Genomic DNA, 12,226 nt, shown 5'->3' with positions numbered 1-12,226 from the left:
AGGATTGTCTCCTACTAAACTCCAAGATGGAAAAGAAGGGAAAAAAGGAATATAAATTGCATGAACCCAGGAAAAATTGCTTCTGAATGGTGGCTGTTAACTCCATCATGGTGTGTGATCATTCACATCTATGGTCACGCAGGCTTTTCTAGCTCCATATCATCTTAACATATTGAGGAGAAGCTCACGCCTTAGAAATTTCCAGACCATTCAGTTCAAATTTCCTTGAAGAAATTTTTCTTGACTCACCTCATGAAGTACTCCTTATTTTTAAACATCAATGATGCCTGCATGTATGTAAACTTTACTATTTAATAATAGTAATAATATATTACAATAACTCTTAATAAATGTTCACTATGTGCCAGACACCATTTTCACATATTAACTCATTTAGTCTCCCCCTAAACATGATACTTTTAACAAATGAAGAAACCAAGACAAAGAAAAGTTAGTTAACTTTACCAGAGTCTTTTATCTGAGGAAATTCCAATAAGGATTGCAATAACCATCATTTACAGAGAATCCACTTTGTGAAGAACAGTTCTGTTACCCAAAGTAAATAAAGTAACTGAGGATCGAAGAAGTTAAGTAATTTGTCCAAGATCATGGTGGAGGGAAGCAGTGAAGCCTGGGTTTAAGTCCAGGTTTGTCTTTCTGATATACTATGAACATAAAGACTTCTTGAATTTTCCATATTATAATCTGCATTAGATGATTACTATATAAGAATGAATGAATGAGAGCAGATTACATGGCTATTTACTGGAGGAGGTTAGAGGTAGATACACATAACTGCTGATCTTTTGGGCAAGTTACGATCTCTTCATTTTGAGAGATTTCTCAAGGATAATAAAAGTAAGAGAGATGAACAGCAGAATTCCTATTTGGTTGTCTGGGATAAAATGCCATGAGACAGGTGCTTCATGAACCTGACAGTGTGGTCAATTTGTAGCCATGTAAAAATGTGCTAGGCCTTTGGGATATCCCAGCTGTCAGCTTTTTCAGGAACAATAAAGATTAACTTTTACTTAAAAAACTTTTTTTATAATGGTGTATTTTTGAAACAAAGAACTTTTGTCTACATCAATCCAATTCACATTTCTACTGGAAAAGATCATCTTTTCTAGGGGTGAATGAGTGTGTTATTGGTGTGAGCATTTCTCTTTATTTTTTTTTTAACATGTATTATGTCGGGAGGTAGAATTATTATTTTTTTAACATTTTATTTATGTATTTGACAGAGATCACAAGTAGGCAGAGAAGCGGGCAGAGAGAGAGAGGGAGAAGAGAGAGAGGGAGAAGCAAGCTCCCTGCTGAGCAGAGAGCCCTATGTGGGGCTTGATCCCAGGACCCTGAGATATGACCTGAGCTGAAGACAGAGGCTTAACCCACTGAGCCACCCAGTGCCCCCAGTGGGAGGTAGAATTAAATTAGGTATTATCTGAAAAAAATTTAAATAAATAGGACTTTTTAAATCCTGAAGTCTTATTTGGGAACTTTCTCTGAAAATGTTCATGACATTAAATACCCCTGTCTACCACGTTGTATTTTTGTTTTGTTTAGATTTTTTCTTAACATTTTATTTATTTATTTGACAGACAGAGATCACAAGTAGTCAGAGAGGCAGGCAGAGAGAGAAAAGATGGCAGGCTCCCTGCTGAGCAGAGAGCCTGATGCCAGGCTCAATCCTAGGACCCTGGGATCATGACCTGAGCTGAAGGCAGAGGCTTTAACACACTGAGCCACCCAGGCACCCCCCCTTTTTTTTTTCCTTTTTTGTAAATAAATAAGAAGAGGATTTATCGTAGATTATTTGTTCTTGTTAAGCATCCTTTGTTATGGTTAAGAAATGGGCTCTGAAAGATCAGGAAGTTCATAATTGAAATATTGACTCTGACATTTCCAGCTATCCTGATCCTGGACAAATCACTTAAACTCTCTGGATTTTTGTTTCCCCATGTCTAAATAGTGTTAATAACAGCTAACCCTATGACCTGTTGGGAATGTTAAGAAATTAGATAATGCAGCTAAAATGTTTACCTTAGAACCCAACTCATGGTAAAGGATTTACAGCTAGGATTGTACCTATAATATGATTACTATTGCAAATTTAATGTATAGATTTCTGGTTATTAAATGTGGGTGAGGTGGAGGGAGGGTCTTCAAAACTTAAAAATAAGCCAACATTTTCATTATCTCTAGCTAAAACATAATTTACTGGTTAGTGTATCATATATTTCTGTATTGGACAGATTTTATTTGGGTAGATTACATAGTTATTTGTATTTAGATAGAACTGAAGATCCTTTGAAGATGAAAGAGGGAAGGAGAAGCTAAACATCATTGTGCTGTAAGACTTGAAGTCCCCTTGCTAAATGTCACAGATCACAGACTTCAGTCACTGATCACATACACATGTCACTACTGCAAGAGAAAATTAGTCTGATTAAAAAAAAAAAAAATATATATATATATATATATATATATATATATATATACACACACACACACATTCCCAGAGGGTTTCTGATAGCAGAGTAGATTTAATGATTTGAATAAGTCTTTTTTTTTTTTTTAAGATTTCATTTATTTTTCTGAGAGAGAGTACAAGCAAGGATAGTGGCAAGCAGAGCAGGCAGAGGGAGAAGCAGGCTCTCCGTTGAGCAAGGAGCCCGATGAGGGACTTGATCCCAAGACCTTGTGATCATGACCTGAGCCAAAGGCAGCCACTTAACTGACTGAGCCACCCAGACATTCTGATTTGAATAAGACTTGAGTGTCCACGTATAAAAAGGTAAGAAGAGATAAGTGGAATGCATACGTCATACAGATCCTCACCTTAGGATATTATTTGCATTTATTCTCTAGTTTCTTATTTTAGGAATACAAATGAGGAGGAGAGGGGACTGAAGGGAATTTTAACATCTTTCCCTCTCTTCCTGCAATGCCTATACATTTTTCCCATCTTCCCAAGCTGTGTATGTCTTCATGGAGTCACTAATAATAATAATATATTGGCTAAAAATAGGAGGAGAAAAGAGGATAAAGAGGAAGAGGAAGAAATGTGTCACTTTAAAACTCATAAAGCATTTTTCCAGTCAGTGGCTTACTTAATTTATACTGATTGCACATATTCCATTTAGATCAGCAATTCTCACAGCACCCCCCACTCCGCGCCGCCATTATTGATGGCGTGCCCATATGCTACGGGCTCTCCTGAGCATTGGCCAATTAAAGAACTGTAATTCTGCCCTTCCTCTCGTATACAGAAATACATTCGAATATAAGTATATGATGAGCCATTCCTACCTGTATTTAAATCAGTTTCAAACTTCACAAATTTATTTACAGATTACCTGCAAATAAAATTCTTACCTTCCTCAGTTATTTACATGAATTCTCATTTAATCCTGACGTAATCCTAAGAGGTAGAGAGATTAAATGTTTTGTGGCATAAATAACCTGGCTGTCCAACCAAATATGTTCTCCTTCAGAGAGTACGTATGTGATTCCTGCAGCTGCTACAACAATTGGCCACAAACTTAAGATGAGGGAAATTTATTTTCTCCCAGTACCATAGGCCAGAAGTCTGAAATCGGTATCACTGAATGGAAATCAAGGTGTTGTCAGAGCTCTGCTTGCTCCAGAGGCTCTAGGGAAGAATCTGTTCCTTGCTTCTTTTAGCTTCTGGTAGCATCTGGTGTTTCACTAGGTTGTTAGGCTGTGTTGCTGGATAGACTATGACACAAGTCAGCCAAGGTCAAAAGGCATGTAAGTGCCACCCAGAGACAAGACCAAGGCATGACTTGAGGTTGTGGGAAAAAGACAAGATGCACACCAGGCTCAGGAAGAGAGAGAGAGAGCACAGAAGATCCAGCCCTTTCCATATGTTAGTTGCACATGGCGAGTGGATTCATTCTGCAGCACAGGCTTCACCGTGCTTCCGGCAGCAGGAGAAGGACCCTCTCCCTCGCCCTATGGAGTCTGAAATAAAGGAAGCTGGGGTTGTGCCTGAGGGCTATTGATACATGCATAGCTAAGCACTTCCAAGAAAAGTTTACATTTGCCCATACAGAGGGAAAAGGATCGTAAGGTCTATGCTCTGATCTCTATGTATGCAGTGCAACTTCTGAGCTTGTCAGCATATCATATACAGAGCACAGGGTTCTGAGTGGGAACATAGGGAAGGTGTTGGGCTGCCCTTAGACCTATCCCTCATAGTTGGCATTTCTTGACTTATGGTCACAGCACTCCAATTTCTTCCCCCTGATTATATTGCCACCTCCTTTTCTGTTCATATCAAATCTCCATCTGCTGTCTCTTTAGGGTCTAGTAGATAATCCAGGATAAACTCCCCATGTCCAAATCTTTTTTTAATAGGATGTGCAAAGTCTTGTCTTTATGAAGTAAAGTTGATAGGCTTCAGGGATTAGAGCTTGATATCTTTAGGAAGCCATTATTCAACCTACTGTAGAATAGAACACCCCTTGGAACCAATGATTTCATCAGAATTTATATTCCCCTCACACGTTTGCATTTAGGTATAGTCATAGGACTAGCTATTATCAATGGAATGTAATGTATTCTTTCAGAAGAATGTTCTTCCTCCCTTTCAGCAAATGATCATAAGGTCCTAGCATGTGGTGTGGCCATGACCTATAGGGATCCTGCATTGCTGAATCACTATATGGAGGAAAAGTGTCAGAAGACAGAAACAACATATTTTTTTTTAAGATTTTATTTATTTATTTCACAGATAGAGATCACAAGTAGGCAGAGACGCAGGCAGAGAGAGAGAGAGAGGAGGAAGCAGGCTACCCGCCGAGCAGAGAGCCCGATGTGGGGCTCAATCCCAGGACCCTGGGATCATGACCTGAGCCGAAGGCAGAGGCTTTAACCCCCTGAGCCACCCAGGCACCCCAGAAACAGCATATTTTGATGGCAGTATAAATGAGGGGGAAACCCCCCCCACACACAAAACTTGCACTATGTGTTTAACCACTGTCAATTTATTTTTTTTAAGATTTTATTTATTTACTTGACAGAAAGAGATCACAAGTAGACAGAGAGGCAGGCAGAGAGAGAGAGGGAAGCAGGCCCCCTGTTGAGCAGAGAGCCCAATGCGGGACTCGATCCCAGGACCCTGAGATCATGACCTGAGCCGAAGGCAGCGGCTTAACCCGCTGAGCCACCCAGGCGCCCACCACTGTCAATTTATTATAGCAATTGATCCTATTCTGATTTATGTGATCCTTATTTTATTTATAAAGGAACTGAACCCCGTAAAGGCTAAATAACACTCTCATATTCATACAATTAATAGCTGGCCATGCTGAATTTGAACAAGACAGAGAAGCCATATTCTGAGCCTAAAGTTTTAACCATAGTAACATCCACTGTCTTATCTATTATATCAGAAATTCCATATTCAGCTAAGCAACCATAAAAAGCAAAACAAAACAAAACAAAAAAAATCTTGCCATTTGCAAAGACATGGATGGAACTAGAAGGTATTATGCTAAGCGAAATAAGTCAATCAGAGAAAGACAATTATCGTAGGATATCTCTGGTATGAGGAATTTGACAGGCAGGGAGAGGTGGTCATAGGGGGTAGGGGGTGAAAAATGCAACAAGATAGAACCAGGCAGGGAGACAAACCATAAGAGACCTTAATCTCAGGAAACAAACTGAGGGTTGCTGGGTGGTGGAGGGAAGGGATAGGGTGGCTGTGTGATAGACACTGGGGAGGGTATATGCTATGGTGAATGGTGTGAATTGTATAAGACTGATGATTCGCAGACCTGTACCCCTGAAGCAAATAATACATTATATATTAATTAAAAAGAAAAGAAAGAACTTCCACATTCAACACCCATTGTTAACGAGTCTATCTTTATGGGTCCTAGGTCAGAACTTCTGAGCATATAACCTGTTCACTGAAGGTCATGGAGCACATAACACCTAAGTTGAAAGTCATTGTCAGTCACACACATACGCACATGCACACACACCCATTAGATCATGGTTTTTCTCCTATATGGTGGAAGACACCCAGCCAAAGTGAAATACTATTCTCTCCTGTATTTTACATTTGTAGCCAAGACTGACCTTGCTTTGTCACCTGATTTTTAATCCCCCTCTCTGCCCGAGTTCCCCACCAGCATCCTTGCTTGAACATATCTCCCTGCTGCTACATCTCACTGACTCTGGACCTTGTCAGCCTGCTTTTCTTTCTCTTTTGGATGACCTTCTTGGACATGACTTCTAGCCCTGCTGACTTACAGATTCTGCCAGTTCACTCTCTCTCATTCAAGTTTCAAGTCTGGCTCATTATGCTTGGTTAGTCTGTTGGTGTAGAAGCCCTGAAACCCATGTGCACAAAAGCCCTGCCTTTGAAATACTGAACTAAAGTGAGTTGAGGGAAATTAGGGAAAAAAGCAGAAATTCAGTGTCCAGTGTTGATTTTAACCAATGAATGAACAACTAACTCCTATTATATCTTTGGACGGAGACCAAGCATGGGGTTTTAAGTTTTGAGAGAGAAGGTAGTATTCAGGTGATGTGTCTTGAGAACAAATATCCACTTAACATAGCCTGTAATTGCTTCCATGCGCTCACCTGATCAGTGCATCTAAACTATCCCTTCTGAAACTGAAATTGTGTAAGTGCTTCTTCCCAAGTAAGTCAAGGTAGGTACTCTTTGTTACTAGAGTTGTGCTGCCCATATAAGGAGCTGGCAGTGAAAATCTTTGTCCCTGGTTGCCTATTATTTTTCAGAACCTTTAGGAAATATGGAAATGTACATGGTGCTAAGAAAAGAAACAGTCTTATATTAACTTTAAAACAAAAGCAACTAAAATGAATAATATATATTTTTTAAAACCCAAACTCCTAAAATAATCTCAATAATTTGTTTTCCAGTTGGTTCCTCAACTCTGGGAGTGTTCAATCAGCATCAATTTTTTTAAATTTTAGAAGTAATATACTGACATCAATTTTTTTTTTAATTTTTTTTGACATTATTTTTTTTTTTTAAGATTTTATTTATTTACTTGACAGAAAGAGATCACAAGCAGGCAGAGAGCAGGCAGAGAGAGAGAGGGAAGCAGGCCCCCCGCCGAGCAGAGAGCCCGATGCGGGACTCGATCCCAGGACCCTGAGATCACGAACCGAGCCGAAGGCAGCGGCTCAACCCACTGAGCCACCCAGGCGAAGGGCCTTATTTTTATATTAAGTGAAGATTATCCTATGATCCTAAGACAACAGCTGTGATCACTTTCATCTGAACTGATTCTCAATGATGCTATGGAAGTATCAGCCCTAAGAAACTTTAGAGTTAAAAAAATAGGTCGGCCCTTATCCATAATTCCCTAATGCATAATCACTTGCCTATTGTCCCTTCTAATTCATACCCCTCACCATGAAATTGGTTCCTTATTTAAGAGGAAGTACACAAGAGAGGGTGACTAGACATGAATCCACTTAATCTTCTTCCAAGCCTGGCTGTTTCTCAGCTCATTTTTTTCAATTCAATTTAATTAACATATAGTGTATTATTAGTTTCAGAGGTGGGATTTAGTGATTCATCAGTTGCATATAACACCCAGTGCTCATTACATCACGTGCACCTTAATGCCCATCACCCACTTATCCCACCACCCACCTCCCCTCCAGCAACCCTCAGTTTGTTTCCTAGAGTTAAGAATCTTTTAGAGTTTCTCTCCTCTGTTTTTGTCCTTTTATTCCTTCCCTTCACCTATGATCCTCTGTTTTGTTTCTTAAATTTCACGAGTGAAATCATACATTTGTCTTCTCTGACTAACTTATTTCGGTTAACATAATACCCTCTAGTTCCATCCACGTCATTGTAAATGGCAAGATTTTATTCTTTTTGATGGCTGAGTAATATTTGTGTGTGTGTGTGTGTGTGTGTGTGTCCACACAAACGCATATATGCCATATCTTCTTTATCCATTCATCTGTTGATGGACATCTGGGCTCTTTCCATATTTTGCCTATTGTACACCCTGCTGCTATAAATATTTGGGTGCAGGTGCCCCTTCAAATCACCACGTTTCTCAGCTCATTTTATGACCTTGGACAAATACCTCCCTTCAGTGATTGCTAAGAATCCTTATTCCTATAAAATACTTAAATAAAGCAACAAATACATACATGTAAATACACCTGATGCTACTTCAATGACTATGAAACCTTATTCAGTTCATCTTCACATACTGCTGAGGTTCTGGAGTGATGGTGAGGAGGATTCAGAAGAGACCCAGTCAACTGAAATATTATCAACTCAGAATTTTCTGTGTCAACCTACTAACTGTCTCACAGCCTCTCCTCTCAGCTTTGGTCTTGCCTTTGTACCCACCACTTCCTAGGATGTTATGTTCTCAGCTTATCACTTTAGGCTGTACCTGAGAGTCCTCAGAACTCTATTTTGTTTAAGCATAGATCGATCCTCTCTGATGCTCTTTAGATTAAAATTTATCTGTGACTTCTCATTCCCATTTTGGAGCTGATAACTAAGAGGGCACTATCTGGTGTGTCTGGAAAAATGCCAAGCCTTGGGGTCTTCTGCTCACAGGGACCTCAGTATTTTTCTTGGCAGTTCATGTATTTTGAACCATTTGACGGATGATATGGGGTGAAGCATAGGGGAAAAAGCAGGTCTAGTTTGGCTTACCTATATTTGTTTGGAGGAGGGAAAGGAACTCACTTACATCTCCATAGCCCATACTGGGTATTGAAGATTATTACCCCACTGCTGTTTCTGAGAACAGTGACTTACAATGAACAGTGAATGAACATTGTGTAGAAATCAGCTTTTCTTTAGGACTAAGTCACTAGGCTGATGGAATATTGCTTTTTGGAGATAAATTATGCTTTTAATTTTGCAAATGCATCTGGAGCTGCAAAGGCACATACGTCTAGAAGTAAAATTAAGAGCAATGCCTTAGATTAGGAAACATCCTGATTTGCATTCTGCTGAGCAGGACCGATGGGTAGGGAGTGGCCTGAGTCCCTCATTTTCTGGGATTTAACATTCTGTGTCTCAGTGACTATGCTGTTTTGTTTTATTTTCCAAAGTCCCCATAGCAGCATGTTTATTGGCCTTTAATTAAAAAATATACTCTAATCAATAATATAAAGGGAAGCTGCTCAAGAGCTTTTTATTCTGCAAATATGTGTTGCGATAGGAAGCAGGGTTGTGGGCATATTTAAGTGGCAGCACATTTCTCTCAAATCATGCACTTGATTCTCTTGAAGGTTCACAGACAGCAGGAGATAAAGTATCAAATTTAAATTTTTCTCTTTATTTTTTGGTTGCTTTTGGAAATAAACTAAACCATTTAAAATGGCAAAGGACTGTCTGGTTATGAATAGGAAACCTATTGTCTTCCTGTCTGAGCTCCTCTGATTTCTTACGCTTCGAATGAAAGACAGGATAAAAATCAAAATATAGCCATACTTATCTACACACACCATATGTTCATGCATAAATTAAACATATTTACACAGATACATACATATACATATACACATGCATAGTTATATATCCATGTACATGGGGATATGTACCATATTCATATACTTGGACATATCCTAGACCCCATACATATAGAAACCCTGAGGCACATATTTATATATACACACTCATACATAAAAGCATTTCTTTCTGCTGAAATGCCCAAGCCCAAGTCCACAAAGCCCACTGATGGGAATTTTAATCCAAATTCATTCTTACTACAATACCAATTAGTTTTTTCTCTCCTCATTCGCTCAACCTCTATATTTCTTCTCCCTGGGATTGAAACATATCGTTGCTATCCAAAGTCAACGTGCATGTGGCTGTTGTCAGGAATCCATTTTTCATTAATGTGAGTGACCAGTTTTATGATAAGCATCTCCAGCTGCTGGACCAGAGTCAGTTAAATGCCGTCGAATAAATCATAAGTCATTACTGTGTTAATGAATTCCCTCTCAGGACAGCAGAGAACTCATCTCTGTATGTGTTTAATTGAAAAACAAATGATGATGTGAAACCCTCTTTAGATGTGTTCAAGTCTTTTTGGTGCTGCTTAAAAATCTAATTTTAACTTTTTGAGGAAGTTTCCTACTATTTACAGTGGCTGCACCAGTTTGCATTCTCATCAACAGAGCTAGAGAGTTTTTAAATGAAGATTATCCTGTGATCCTAAGACAACAACTGTGATCACTTTCATCTGAACTGATTCTCAACTGATGCTATTGAAGTATCAGCCCTAAGAAACTTTAGAATTAAAAAAAATAGGTCATCCCTCATCCATAATTTCTCCACATCCCACATCCTCGCTGTTTCTTGTGTTGTTGATTTTAGCCATTCTGACAGGCGTGAGATACAAAACATTGTACTTTTGTTTTGTATTTCCATCACCAGTGATGTTGAGCATCTTTTCCTGTGTCTGTTGGCCATCCATATATCTTTGGAAAAATGTCTACTCATGTCTTCTGCCCATTTAATTGTGTTATTCGTTTTTGGGGTATTGAGTTTTATAAGTTCTTTATATTTTTTGGTTACTAGTCTTTTTATCAGGTATGTTATTTGCAAATCTCTTCTCCCATTCTCTAGGTTGCCTTTTAGTTTTGTTGATTATTTCCTTCACTGTGGAAAACAGTATGGAGGTTACTCAAAAAGTTAAAAATAGAACTATCCTACGATACAGCAATCACACTACTAGGTATTTACCCAAAGGAAATGAAACTACTAATTCAAAGGGTTACATGCACCCTGACGTTTAGAGCAGCATTATCTACAAGCCAAATTATGAAAGTAGCCCAAGTGTCCATCAACTGATGAATGGGTAAGGAAGATGTGGGTATGTGTGTGTGTGTGTGTGTGTGTGTGTGTGTGTGTGTGTGTCCCCAGTGGAATATTATTCAGCCATAAAAAAGAATGAAATCTTGGCATTTGCAACAGCATGGATGGAGCTGCAGAGTATTATGCTAAGTGGTATAAATCAGTTAGAGAAAGACAAATACCTTATGATCGCACTCATAAGTGGAATTCAAGAATCAAAACAAATGAGCAAAGGGGGAAAAGAGAGAGAGAGAGGCAAACCAAGAAACAGACTCTTAACTATAAAAAACAAACCGATGGTTACCAGAGGGGAGTTGGGTAAGACAATGGGGGAAATAGGTGTTGGGGATCAAAAAGAGTACTTGTGATGCGCACTGGGTAATGTATGGAAGTGTCAAATCATTGTGTGGTATACCTGAAACTAATATCATGCTAACTGGAATTTAAATGAAAACCTAAGAAAATATTCTAGATTCTTCTATGCTTCTTTTGGCACTCTTTGATTCTGCCTTGTTGCTAGGGTTGCATTAAGGGAATTGTGAATATCTGAAGAATAGGGTTTTATGGGGTCTTGCAGTAGAAGAGTTCTAGGAGAAAAAAATGGGAAGTTTATTCTCATAAGAAAAACTGACCTTATTCATTTCATCATCCATCAACTTAGTTTACCCACTAAATGGTTATTAGTGTATCTATTCTGTTAGGCACCGCACAAAGCCCAGAGATACAAGATAAGCAGAACAGTCATGGCTTCTGCCCTTATATGTTATACATTCTAGAGGAGGAAGAAAAATGAATGAAATAAATAATCACAGAAGTTAAATATAATACTACAATCTATGTATTTTTGAGAGACCCTAAATCCAAGGAATTTGACTGAGAAGAGGTTTTAAAATGACCCTCCTGGGACACCTGGGTGGCTCAGTTGGTTAAGCAGCTGCCTTCGGCTCAGGTCATGATCCCAGCGTCCTGGGATCGAGTCCCATGTTCCTTGCTTGGCAGGGAGCCTGCTTCCTCCTCTGCCTCTGCCTGCCACTCTGTCTGCCTGTGCTCGCTCGCTCTCTCTCCTTCTCTCTCTCTGAAAAATAAATAAATAAAATCTTTAAAATGACCCTCCTTAGAGAAGTTCCATTATAACTAAAATCTGAACAAATAAGATGTGAGGTAATCTAAAATAGAGAACATAGAATTTTACTCACAAGGACTTATTTTGACTGGATATTATGTTTATGTTTTATGCTTACCCTGTGTCTTCCACCAGAATGTAAGCCCCATGTGATCAGGGAGCTTGCTTTGTTTTCTGCTTACCCCCAGCAGTCTGGCTTAGTGTACACTGGATGCTTGGTAATATTTGTTTTAAGCGTTCATTCTTTATTT

This window comes from Meles meles, chromosome 11 (assembly GCF_922984935.1).
Source record: "Meles meles chromosome 11, mMelMel3.1 paternal haplotype, whole genome shotgun sequence".
NCBI lineage: Eukaryota > Metazoa > Chordata > Mammalia > Carnivora > Mustelidae > Meles > Meles meles.
Note: the sequence above shows the minus strand (reverse complement) of the source record.